This window comes from Coenobita brevimanus, chromosome 75 (assembly GCF_032717465.1).
Source record: "Coenobita brevimanus isolate Jiangsu-jjx chromosome 75, ASM3271746v2, whole genome shotgun sequence".
Classification (NCBI taxonomy): Eukaryota; Metazoa; Arthropoda; class Malacostraca; order Decapoda; family Coenobitidae; genus Coenobita; species Coenobita brevimanus.
The window spans coordinates 29484945-29498443 of record NC_137028.1 but is presented as its reverse complement, the minus strand read 5'-3'; the positions used below and the strand labels follow the sequence as shown (position 1 = coordinate 29498443).

Below are 13499 nucleotides of genomic sequence, written 5' to 3'. Positions count from 1 at the left end.
ACAGCATTCTTCCAAGCATTAGGGAATACGCCCGTAACATTTGAGGTGTTTATTATTACTGTCACCACTTGGATCCTCTGACCACAATCTCATCAAAGCCTCATTAGTTAACCCTCCTACATCTCCCCATTCCGAACCTGTCAGGGTGACCCGATGGCACTTTGACAGGGCAGACTGGGATGGATTTAGAAATTATCTTGCTGATGTTCCATGGCAGTCTTTCTTCTCTAGTGATCCCAATTCTACCCAGTCCCACATTTGTGACTTAATACTAGCTGGTATGGATTTATTCATACCAAGTCAACAATTCACTAAAAGATCAAACTCTCCAAAATGGTTTGATGGCAATTGTGCCAGAGCAACAGCCCAAAAGTCATTAGCATATAACTCTTACTTAAAATCAAAAACACCTGAATCACTCTCCCAATTTAAAATTGCTAGAAATCATGCAAAAGCTGTATTAAATCTATCTAAATCAAACTTTCTTCAAAAGCAAGCATCAAAACTACTTAACAACCCTAATGACAACAGAATATTCTGGTCAACTCTTAATTCTTTCAATAATAACTTTAACAAGTCATCTTCCATTCCCCCACTAAAATCTTCAGATGGCAATATTACAAATGACCCACGTGGGAAAGCAGATATCTTTGCTAGTACCTTTGCAAGAAACTCTACCATAGATGATACCAGCCAGAATGTCTCAGTACTGGAACTTGATTCTCCCGAAATTGCCCCACTTAAAATACAGACAAGATTTGTAAAATCCATCCTAGACAATTTACCTACCAACAAAGCTCTAGGTCCAGATGGAATTCCGCCAATTGTTTTGAAAAAGTGTTCCCCTGAACTTGCCTCTGTCCTAGCTAAATTATTCAGACTATGCATACGTACTTCTTTATTCCCAAATTCATGGAAAGAAGCCAATATCCACCCAGGTCCGAAGAAAGGAAGTTCGTCTGACCCCTCCAATTACAGACCAATAGCTATCACATCTTCTCTTGGTAAGGTATTTGAAACTTTAATTAATAAGCATATTGTTAAACATCTTGAATCCAACAACTTAATTAATGATAGACAATACGGTTTTCGCCACGAAAGATCCACCATTGACATACTCAATCTCTTAACTCATACCATCCATCAATCAATTGATCTTTTTGGAGAAACTCATGCAGTAGCTCTTGATATCTCTAAAGCTTTCGACAGAGTATGGCACCGTTCCCTGCTGTCCAAACTCCCTTGCTATGGACTAACGTCTTTTGTTCCTTTGATTTCTTCTTATCTTAGTGAGAGGAAAATAAGAGTAAAAGTAGATGATGTATATTCGAATTTCCACTCAATTAACGCCGGCGTGCCACAGGGATCAGTTCTGGCGCCAACCCTATTTCTGGTTCATATTAATGATCTCTTATCTGTCACTCACAATCCCATTCACTCATATGCAGATGACTCAACACTACATAGTTCATTCACACTCAGACATCCATTTACAAAGTCTAATATCTCTACCTCTCAACTCAATACAGCCATCTCCATAAATCAAGATCTATCTACAATCAGTGAATGGGGACAAAACAACCTTGTCTCTTTTAATGCTAGTAAAACTAAATATATACAGTTTACTAATAGACAGATATTGCCAGATTCATACATTACCTTCAGTGCTACTAATATTCCCATCTCCAAAAGTATTGAAATTCTTGGTGTCTCACTTAACAGTGCCCTCAGCTGGTCCTCTCATGTCAGATCACTTGCTAAAACCGCCTCAAAGAAACTTGGATTATTGTACAGAGTCCGTAACTTCTTCGCCGATGAGCAGTTAGCTATAATTTATAAGAGTCATGTGCGCTCTCAGCTTGAATATTGCTCACCCTTGTGGAATGGTTGTGGAGAGGTTGCATTAAGACAACTAGACAAAATTCAGAATAAAGCTGTTAGAATCATTAACAACCCTGCCATTACATATAAACTACCTCCCCTGCAAGTAAGAAGGAATGTTGCCTCCCTTGCATTATTTTACAGATTTTTTTTGGCAAATGCTCAGACGAAGTTGCGTCCATGGTGCCACCTCTCCATGCCTTCCCTCGTGCTACACGGGCATCTGGTAACGCTCATGACTGGAATGTCACTCAACCACATTGCAGAACTTCTGCCTATCAGAATTCTTTCATTCCCCGAACTGCATCTCTCTGGAACTCGCTTCCCCAGAGTTGTTTTCCTCCAAATTTCAACCTACAACTGTTCAAGTCTAATTCTTACAGATATTTTATGAACAGAGGACACCAGTAATCTGGTGTATGGATTATTTTTTTTTCTCCGTTTGTTTTTCCTTCCTCCGTTCTGTTATTTAAAAAAAAAAAAAAAAAAATGTGGGCTAAATCAAATGCAATTATGAAGAAGGAATCGTTTATCAATGAAGTGAAAAATTGTCAACGCCATAAGATTTAGTATTCTGTAAGGAGTAATTGTTAATATTAGTGTTTATATCAACAGTTTCTGGTCGGAACTGTGTCATACAACATGTGCTATTACCAATGACAGGTCTTTCAGATGGAGGATTTGCGGTGTTACTTGCTTGCAAGGAAACCTGGATATTTTCTTTTTTTTTCTTTCTTTTTTTGTGTGTGTTATTTAGGTTCCTTATTTACCATTTAGTACAACCCCCAACACTCTGGGGAACACTGTCCATGACGGCCAAGCAGGGAGGGGTGCATGAGGGGGGGAAAAAAAATCTGTATCTAAAGGCATAGAAGGTATAGAAGTAATTATCATTACAAGCACAATAATGAAAAAAGATATACAATGATACATACATGGTACAAAGTTGTCACAGTAATTATCATTACATGTTTCGAGAGGAGTAAAATGGTACATAAATACACACGTATGTGCATACGTATGCAGAGAGAGGCACTTATGCACACATACATATACGAATATAACTATACATATATGTATATATTCACGCACATGTAGCCATAGACATACTGCATGTACAGGACTGGTACGCATGCATAACGATATGGGTATCTGTACAGGCGTGCATACATATACATATGCAACGTGCACATACATATGATATATTCATATATACATAGACAGGGAGACATATATATAAATATCCACCCTATGTAGATACATATACATAGTCACATACATATATACCGCACATACAGATACATATATATACGTATATACATATTTTCACAAGTTCTTTTACCTACGTTTGCGAAAAACTTATCAAATTTTTCAGCTGTACATTGTGGATCATCAAAAAGGGTATTATTGGAGTTATTTTTGTTGGGTATTATGTGCTTGACTATTTTACATGTTGCAGAAGTATTACCGCTTATGTTTGAGAGTCCATTGTGATAATACTGGTTTTTAGCTTGATTAACAACTGGTTTGGTTCTTTTCTATAAATTCTTGTAAGAGAGAGAGAGAGAGACAGACAGACAGACAGACAAACAGACAGACAGAGACAGAGACAGACAGACAGGCAGACAGATAGAGAGGTAAGGTTTATGAGAGAGAGGGAGGGAGGGAGGGAGGGAGAGAGGGTGAAGGAGAAAAAAAGGAGAGGAAGCGAGGGAGGTAAGGAGAGAGAGGAAAGGAGGGAGTGGAAAAGGGAGAGGGAGGACGGGAGAGGGAATGGGAGGGAGGAAGGGAGAGGGAGAGGGAGGTTAAGGAAGATGGAGAGAGAGGGAGAGGAGAGGAGGGAGAGAGAGAGAGAGAGAGAGAGAGAGAGAGAGAGAGAGAGAGAGAGAGAGAGGAGGGAGGGAGATGGACAGGGAGATGTGGAGAGGGAGATGAATGTGAGGAGGGAAGAGGGAGAGAGAAGGAGGGAGCGGGAGATGGAGGGAGTGGGAGAGAGGAAAGAGGGAGAGAGAGAGAGAGAGAAAGAAAGAGAGAGAGAGTGAGAGAGGGTCTCTGCTCTAATGACCTTTATGTAGCCGAGAGTATTATGCCTAATCCATTTTCTCAGTTCTTTCATCTGTTTACCGTACCCGAACTGTCCAGGGTTCGGCTCTAGGACCCGACTTATTACCCTTTGATGAGGTCTTAATGTCCCAGCTTGTTCGTACCTAGAAGCGAAACAGGTACCAGGATTACTAATAGAACAGTTGCGTGTCGTGTGTGGAGGAAGACTGGGAAGTAGCAATCGAGATTGTCTGCCTCGGTGAACCTCGCTGAATCTACAGCAATTAATCCTCATTCTTCCTCTGGTCAGTTCTTTGATCGTATTCTGTAGCCTGCGTTCTGTGAGGCTTGTGGCGTGCTAGGCACGTATCATCAAAGTTCTCTGTACACATTGATGCCAATGACCTTGTTCTACATAGAATGTGCTTGTTTGCATCAAGTGGCACTCTGCCTGTAAGTACTGTCCTGTACTGGAGGCAGAACAACAGGGTAGGACTTTTTGGTGGTTACTATCAAACACACACACACACACACACACACACACACACACACACACACAAATGAATACATACACCAGCACCAGCCGAGCAGGACGGAACTCCTGAGATGCACAATAACTTGGTGATAGGAAGACCTGGAGTTCTCATTTCAGTAGCCCTGAGGACTGATCTGCTGATCACATCTTTCTTTGCTATCCGTTTTTAGCGTTTCGGTCGCATGGGGAGTATTCCAGCAGATTTTTTGAAAGGTTTTCCTCTACCTCTCTATACAAGACTATAATTATGCATGTTACGCATTACATTTCCTATTTAAAGAGAACACCTTTATCCATTGTCACCTGTATCCTGTGTATATCCGTAAGGACGCAAATTTAAAAACAAATGTCATCTGAGCCATGAGGATATTCAGTACTAAATTCACAACGAACACTTTGATTTGCAAACTAGTCTATCCTACACGAAAATATTATCAAGGACAAACCTTGCAACAACTAGAAATTCAAATCTGCAATCTACAAGCACTGTGAGTTTTGCCCTAAAAGCAAACGAAAAATTTGTACCCTCGCAGTGGCCACCAAGCGAGATATTCTGAACCTTTGCTTGACACGCATTCCATGAATAGGTCACATTCGTGACCAATCCCTCAATTTTCTCTCTGTTGAACACTAACTTTCATCCTCGAAGCCTTACCTTTTGTCTGTGAATAATAGTCAGCTCTCTGAGACTACAAACAACAAAACTTTCTGCTGCCTCCTGCTTTCTTTGTGCTCATTTCCGAGCCACAGGTGGTTTTCTGTGTATGTGCTCTATAATCTAACTTGTTCTCGTCTTCCCAAACATGAATTTCTACACACTGTCAACAACTATCCCATCATCATCATCATCATCATCATCATATTCTGTATTATGTCTGTTTTCTGTGTAACATGGATCATACAGGTTCAGCTGACAGAACTCTACTACCTTGCTTTGTCTTCCTATTTCCTTTGAAACTATGTGGGTGATTCTGTTTCCAAGAAGGAAACGTGTGATTCTAAAATCATATGCTCTAACACTTTGTGGATGAGTCAATTTTTCTTCCAACAGAACACTACTCAGCAAAATCCAGTACGATCCGGACCAGTTTAGGAGAGAATGTGACCATCCCTATCACAAAGACGATCGGTACTGGCAACGAGGTGTATGTCCGAAGGCTGCCCGACCCCTGGCCCTATACAGATGACAGCACAGCCGACACATCCCTGCCCATCACCTTTCCATCAGTGTCCCTGGATGATGCCGGCATATATATTGTTGGCAGTTACCACGCGAACAGATTTTCTCATGCAAAACAGACCATAGAGGCGTATGGGGCATATTTCAACCTGATTGTCCGAGGTAAGTTTATTATTTGTTGATCTTGCTTACAACTGTCATCATTAAATTTCTTTGGAGCATATGATCTACACCATCTTTAGATATTCACCCATATCAGGATAGGAAAAGCGTGCGGACGATGGGTGGATGAATGAATCTACAGACTATGCCGCAAAGGGAGTCAATGCTTAATGTAATGGTATCAGAGCTGTCTGTATGTTCTTTAACGTAAAGGCACCGGTAGTAGAATCTTCTGTATGTGCTTTAACATAACGGTATTAGAATCTTCTGCATGTGCTTCAAAGTAACGATATTAGTGCCTTTGGTATATGCCTGAAATGATTGTATTGGAGCCTTTTGTTAATCCTTTTAATACTGGTATTAGAGCCTTTTGAATATAATTAAAATAACTGCACTGGAGAGTTCTTTATTTGCTTTAAAGTAATGATATTAGAACTTATTATTTCTAATTATACCACCGCCTTATTTTTGATAATACAATCATCATCATCATCATCATCATAGAAAAATAAAAACAATAACAACAAAAACAATAAAATTAATAATAATGATACGGCCATACCGCGTTGAGTACACCGCTTCCCGTCCGATCAGCGAAGTTAAGCAACGTTGGGTCTGGTTAGTACTTGGATGGGTGACCGCCTGGGAACACCAGATGCTGTTGGCATAACGTTCTCGCTACGTGTCAAGTGGGGTTGGTGGAGGATTATTGCCCCTCCCTGTAAAACAATTCACTCTAAGCCCTTGGCCACCCCGTTTGGGATACATGGCGTCTGGCAATTTTTTTTTTTTTATAATAATAATAATAATAATAATAATAATAATAATTATTATTATTATTATTATTATAACTAGAAAGAGCCCAGAGGGTGCATACCTCCGCCAATGCCATTGCAGGATCCGGATCCGGATCCGGATCCGCCCTCAAATTTAATCAATTCTTTCATGGTCCACGGCACACCCTTCCACAAAATTTAATTGAAATTCATGGAGAACTTTTGGAGATATCGTGTGGACACACTTCGTTGGCGGAAGTAATAATAAAAGTAGTAGTAGTGGTGCTGGTAGTAGTAGTAGTAGTAGTAGTAGTGGTGGTAGTAGTAGTAGTAGTAGTAGTATTTGTTGTTGTAGTAGTAGTAGCCTAATAGTAGTAATAAAGAAAATGCCCCGACCCGAACGATGCAGATTTCATATAACTGTCCGAGGGAAGATAAAAATTGCATATGCAGGATGTCTCGTGTGATTTTTTAAAGAGACGTAGACACGGTTTTTAGGACGGAATCTATGGTATGTATGCCATACCAGTCTGGTTCCAGCTGTTAACAATTACAGGGCTACATTCACTGATAATTTTATGGGTTGGTTATGGGGGACATAATTTTCATCCATAATATCCTCAGAAATTTTCGTTCAGTAACGGTTGCGAATTAAACCACTGTAGATACAGCAATTTGCACTTCAAACTACTACCCGAAGGGTCTGCATAATATTCTAGGAAATCATGCAAATAATAGTATATTTAATTAATGGTTTCCAAATAAGTACTTTTTGAGCTTATAAATCTATTCTATGTTTGGATCTTCATACACATCTTTAGGCGGGAAAGAGTTGATGGATGGATGTACTGACGGGGCATATGTTATCTTGACTGGCCGACGTCAGCAAAATCATTGTTGGTTTCATTAAGTCAATTTCTTTTGGATGTTTATCTGTGTCTACCACATCTTTTGGTGGTAAAAATAGGTCAGTATGATGGATGGAAGGATGAAGCTTGAGAAATGCAGTAAAAAGAAGTACCGTGTAGTGGCAAGGAAAGTATTGGTATTGGAGCTTTCTTGCTCTCCTGTCCTTGTATATACAACGCATAAAACATTACCACAGTTACAGTTCATTCGGCAAAAAATAATTTCGAAAATGCCTGTAGGGCTTCTTCTTTTTTTTCTTTCCTTTGTACTAGTTGGCCAATGCCATGCATGATTCAGTGCCAGACCAAACTTTCCACAAGGATGGAGTAATTTATATCTCACCACTATCTTTACACCTGTCCCATTGTAGGAAATAAAAAACAGGAGGGGGGCCCTAGTCCCCTCACCCCGCCCCTTCTAGTCGCCCTTTACAACACGCAGGGAATACGGTGGCAGAATTCTTTCTAACACAAGCTGGCTGCAGAGTGGTAGTGCTACCCCATAGTGCGGCCAAAATATGACTCCCCTTGGGCCTAAGATACAAATAAATGTGTGTGTTTGGATGAGTAAATTGGGAGTCTGTCGTCCTGTCTCGGCTACCTCCCTACCTTTGGCAGAAGCAGCCTAGGTATATAGATAGATATACTGTAGATAGATCTTTAAACAGGATAGCTTCCCAGGGGCAATTATCCTAAATATAAGACGGTTTTCGTTTCCACCTTAACGTAGAAGACAAACACTTGAATGTTAGGTTAATGTCTGTAATAATGCAAATATACGGGAGAGCACAAAATAGTCCTAACTCGTAATAAGCCAACTTAGCTAATGACGCCCATTTTCGTAGGGTATTGATTCCTGCCCCATCCCAACCGCTTATCAACAGTCCAAACCGTCTAACCCACTTTTTTACTCACCAAAACCATGTCCTCAGCCCTCTTTCCACGGCTTCACGCCTCGACGCAGGTAACACGGTCGACGAGCTCTCCTCTCCTGTCAGGAGGGTGGCCGTTCTTCTATGCCAACAATTTCCAGGAAAATATATATATATATATATATATATATATATATATATATATATATATATATATATATATATATATATATATATATATATATATATATATATATATATATATGATAGGAAGCGTTATGAGGAACATACTGAGGTGGTTTGGCCATGTGGAGAGGATGGAGGGTGAAAGACTGACGAAGAGAGTGTATGTGAGTGAGGTGGAGGGGGAAAGAGGGAGGGGGAGGCCGAGGATGAGATGGAGGGATGGGGTGGAGAGGTATATGAGAGAGGGGGGTGTGAGTTGGGAGCAGGGGAGTGAAATGGCGGGGGACAGGGCGACTTGGAGGCGATTTATTTGTGGCCACCCCAAACGGGATTGAGGCGTCTGGCAATATATATATATATATATATATATCATCAGCCGTTTGAGTAACCACTGCAGGACCGGCCTATCCCGACCGAAGTCGGGACGATACAGCCAATGTATCTCTACCAAGTGGCTTAGGCTGTCTGGTAGAGATTGTATGTAGGGTGAGAAGTGCTTGTTAGTGTAACTGTAGTGTTGGAGTGGCTTTGGATGTGTGTGTAGTCTGTGAACCAAGTGTAATCTGCCCGAGCAAGCCTGCTGGGTGCAAGCATACTTTACAGTATGCGACACTGGTTCAACCACAGAACCCCTTGTGTCCGCCAAGCAGTACGTGGCCAGGAGAATGCTCCCAGAGTTTATTACCCTGGTGGGGCGCGAACCCTCGCTCTCCAGTGTACGAAAACGCACACTTTGCCACTGTACCACGGAGGCTTCATATATATATATATATATATATATATATATATATATATATATATCCCATTGGATCCCAGCTGCTGGACGAAGCACTGTTCCGGGAGGCGAAATTTTTTTTCCTGCCCAGTTCCGTCACTTTGCACATATGGCAACGTTGCCCTGTGTTTAGTTTGGCAACGCCGCGCAGCAGTGAGCCATATCGGATGCCAGGTTTAGTATTCATCACAATTATTTACTTTTTTTATGCTTGACTATAAATATAATACCTGACTATCTATATTTTACGTGGATTGAAAGAATAATAGAGACATAGAGGTCATATAGTTTTCGCTGCCTTAGCTTAAATAAATATAAAAAGGGGCCATACCACTGTCTTTACTTCGTCACTCGTCTGCTGAGAGAGAGAGAGAGAGAGAGAGAGAGAGAGAGAGAGAGAGAAGATACTCTCTACACTTTGCTAAAATTAGTTATATGTTGATTTAATGAAAATGCGGTACGTCTTAGGGGTGGTACATGACTGCTCGTTGAGAACACTTATCAGTAACATATGTTGCAGGCCTATACTACTTTCCCTGTCATTTCTTGTCATTGCTCCCAGACGTACGATTCAATCAGCTGTGTTTACAATCGGCAATGGCGCATCACTGGGTCAGTTGCACAGACTGTCTGAGATTATTCACGAACAACAAAGTAGACCCTTAATATGACAACAATAATTGCTTATTTTCCAATCATTATTTTACATTCAGTCCCTCACTGAAGATCAGCAAATGTGTTCCCAGCCCAATGCTATTACCAAATAGAATATATTGAGTTTATTTTTTTAATTCCTTGTTTCTCTTGATTTACTTATTTTGCACACAATGGTCTATAATGTCTCATGTCTGACCCAATGCCTGTCATCAGCACATGGGAAATAGCATATGGTGCCTGGTGGTGTTTAATATTTAATAAAGATTATACCGTAACAAATAAAGCTTTGCATTTCATCAAATACAAAAACCCTTCAAGCATACTTAACATGAAATAAAGGACATGAGAACATGAAAATAATCTGAAATGTAACCTGACATATGATTTTACTAATATACCTAAGAAAAACAAGAAAATAATCTGAAATCTAACCTGACAAATGATTTTACTAATATACCTAAGAAAAACAAGAAAATAATCTGAAATCTAACCTGACATATATACCTAAGAAAATGTCTAATGAAACATTGATATTCAGGCATCATTGATACCAATATTTCCCAGCTTGCAGCAGAAATTACCAAGGTTAACCCTTAAGAATGATCATGAAAAGCGTTTTAGGTGATAAAATATTATGGGTCATTAACCTCTCTCTCTCTCTCTCTCCTGTAAACACAGCTGATTGAATCATACGTCTGGGAGCAATGACAAGAAATGACAGGTAAAGTAGTATAGGCCTACAACATATGTTACTGATAAGTGTTCTCAACGAACAGTCATGTACCACCCCTAAGACGTACCGCATTTTCATTAAATCAACATATAACTAATTTTAGCAAAGTGTAGAGAGTATCTTCCTTTCATACTCACTTTTTATTGATGACCCTGCATGTTATTATTTTATACTGTTTCAAGGTCTCTCTCTCTCTCTCTCTCTCTCAGCAGACGAGTGACGAAGTAAAGACAGTGGTATGGCCCCTTTTTATATTTATTTAAGCTAAGGCAGCGAAAACTATATGACCTATGGCTCACTGCTGCGCGGCGTTGCCAAACTAAACACAGGGCAACGTTGCCATATGTGCAAAGTGACGGAACTGGGCAGGAAAAAAAAATTCGCTTCCGGGAGGGTCCTAGGCTTACCGCCCTCCGCCTTTAGGCTCATAGTCGCGAAGCTCATAGGTCCCTACCCGGGAGTTCCCTACTTTATTAAGATTTGAAAATTCCCAGTTCTGTACATTACTGGGGACACTGGGCTCCAATGGGATATATATATATATATATATATATATATATATATATACTGTATATATATATATATATATATATATATAGAAGACCTTCAGTGATACATTTGGACAAACCAATATATTTGCTTATCATATTAGGTAAATAAATGTAATTAGTGGGTCACTGGAAAATACACTTTAACGATCTAGACAGTATGGGCTATTTTAAAAAGACTGATGGTCAGATTAGTCACTGGCTTGCCAATGAACGAACCTGCCCGTCCCGACAGCCAAACTAGAATTCATGAGGCTGCATAGCGAATGTAGTAATTCATGCACCACGGGTTTTCCCATTGGTATTTAAGGGTTTACACACACACACACACACACACACACACACACACAAGTGCAACTGTTTGTCCAAACACGCACATAGACTTGAACGCACGCGTTTCAGCGTGTGAACGCCGTATCATTCTGTGTGTAGTTGCAGTGAGCTGTTTGCACAAACAGTGTTGGTGACGAGTAGCAGTTTACTACCTTGGGTTGCAATTCTTCTTTTGTTTGTTGCACTTAAATCATTCAGTCAGATGGCATATTCTAATATTGCAGTCTTGAAGCTTTTATTTTTAACTTAGGGAGAATAATCAGGAGGTGAAGGAGTTAGTAGAGATTGCTTCTAACCCCATCAGTATGAGCTGCCTGTCCAAAGCTTAGCAAGAACGTCTGGACACTACATGAATAACAAGAAAATTACATCGTTCGGATCGGATCAAACCTCATTGTATATCCCATAATGGCTAAATTCCTCCTCAGAAAATGCGGACGTTATCTTGCCAGCACATGAGATAAAATTCCTGTTATTAAGACGACTACAAATGTGTGGAGAAACAGTTTTTGACGATTTCTCGAGTATAGTGTAATTATTACAATGATTAATTATGCCTGATATATCTGTATCTTTGCTAGCTGTGCTTTGTAAAGTGAGATGCGTTCTTAACGAATTTAAAACAAGTTTTCCGTAAAAGGCCACATATTAAGAGGTTCATTACATTTTCATGCTATTGGTTATAAACACTCTAAACTAGATGATATAATTCCTATGTATTCAGATTTTGAGATATTTTTAGAGCTAAGAGCTTGCATGATTCTAGATTTTGGTTCTTTCTTCCTTGAATAAAAAGGAAAAGAAGAGACAGGAGTTAAACTAACCCGAGAGTAACATCGGGATTTCAGATGTTGAATAAAATACAACAAGCAGAAGCAAGCATTGCCTAGAAAAACATTATGCAATTGAAAGGGTTTAATATATTGCAGGATAACTTGATAGATGTACTGGCAGTTAAACTGTGATCAAACCCTAAGCTTCTTCTTCTTCTTCTTTTTCTTCTTCTTATTTTTTTTCTCCTCTTCTCCTACTCCTTCTTCTTCTCACCCTCCTCCTCTTTTTTCTTCATTTTCTTCCTCGTCAAAAGCTCCGAACCGGGTTAGATAAATTTCTCAACTTTTCTAAGCAAGGGTTTTCCTAAAGTGTATATAATCATTGTACACATTTAAAAAAAAAAAAAAATCATTAGACTGCAGGTGTTATGACCCTGCTTTGGCCGATAGGTAGTAATCGAATCTTAATTCTTCTCCTTGTTGTGGTTCAGAGTGTGCTTCGGGCCGGTTCGGGCGAGGGTGTCAACAGTGGTGCCCCGACTGCGAGAATGGAGGGGTGTGTCACGCTGCTACTGGCTCCTGTATATGTCCACCTGGCTACCACGGCCACACCTGTCAGCAAGGTATACTCCACTCACAGACAAATGTTCATATATAACCCTACGTTGTCTGCTTCCCATTTTAAGTTAGTTGGTAAATGATCCTTTATATATGGAAGGAAGTTCATACAAATCCTCACCTCCTTCGCTTCTCACTTTAATTGCTTGTAAATGATCCTAAACAGACAGAGGTTTGGTATGTTTCTCTGCCCACAGATGATTCTCTAGGCTATGATAGGCCAGGATGAAGAGTGACAATATGCCTTACTTGTGAAGTAGACGCAATGAAACAGTAAGCTAAGTTTTTACACTAGCTGTACTGTCTGTCTATCAATCGAGTTATCTGTCATTGTCTCTTTAAAAAGACACTTGAACAGAAAGAATACACACACACACACACACACACACACACACACACACACACACACACACACACACACACACACACACACACACACACACACACACACACTACCTGAAACATAACACCTGCTCTCGCTCCGCAGGCAAGCATGTAATAAATAATGTACAGATACAG

At 40.0% G+C, this 13499-nt stretch overlaps 1 non-coding gene across 1 annotated transcript; it reads left to right on the top strand.

The window, feature by feature from the left end:
- The first annotated feature begins 6349 nt into the window (after positions 1–6349).
- LOC145408134 (5S ribosomal RNA) lies at positions 6350–6468 on the top strand. Its single transcript, XR_013898880.1, has one exon. It is a non-coding gene; the product is annotated as a 5S ribosomal RNA (ribosomal RNA).
- The last annotated feature ends 7031 nt before the right edge of the window (positions 6469–13499 follow it).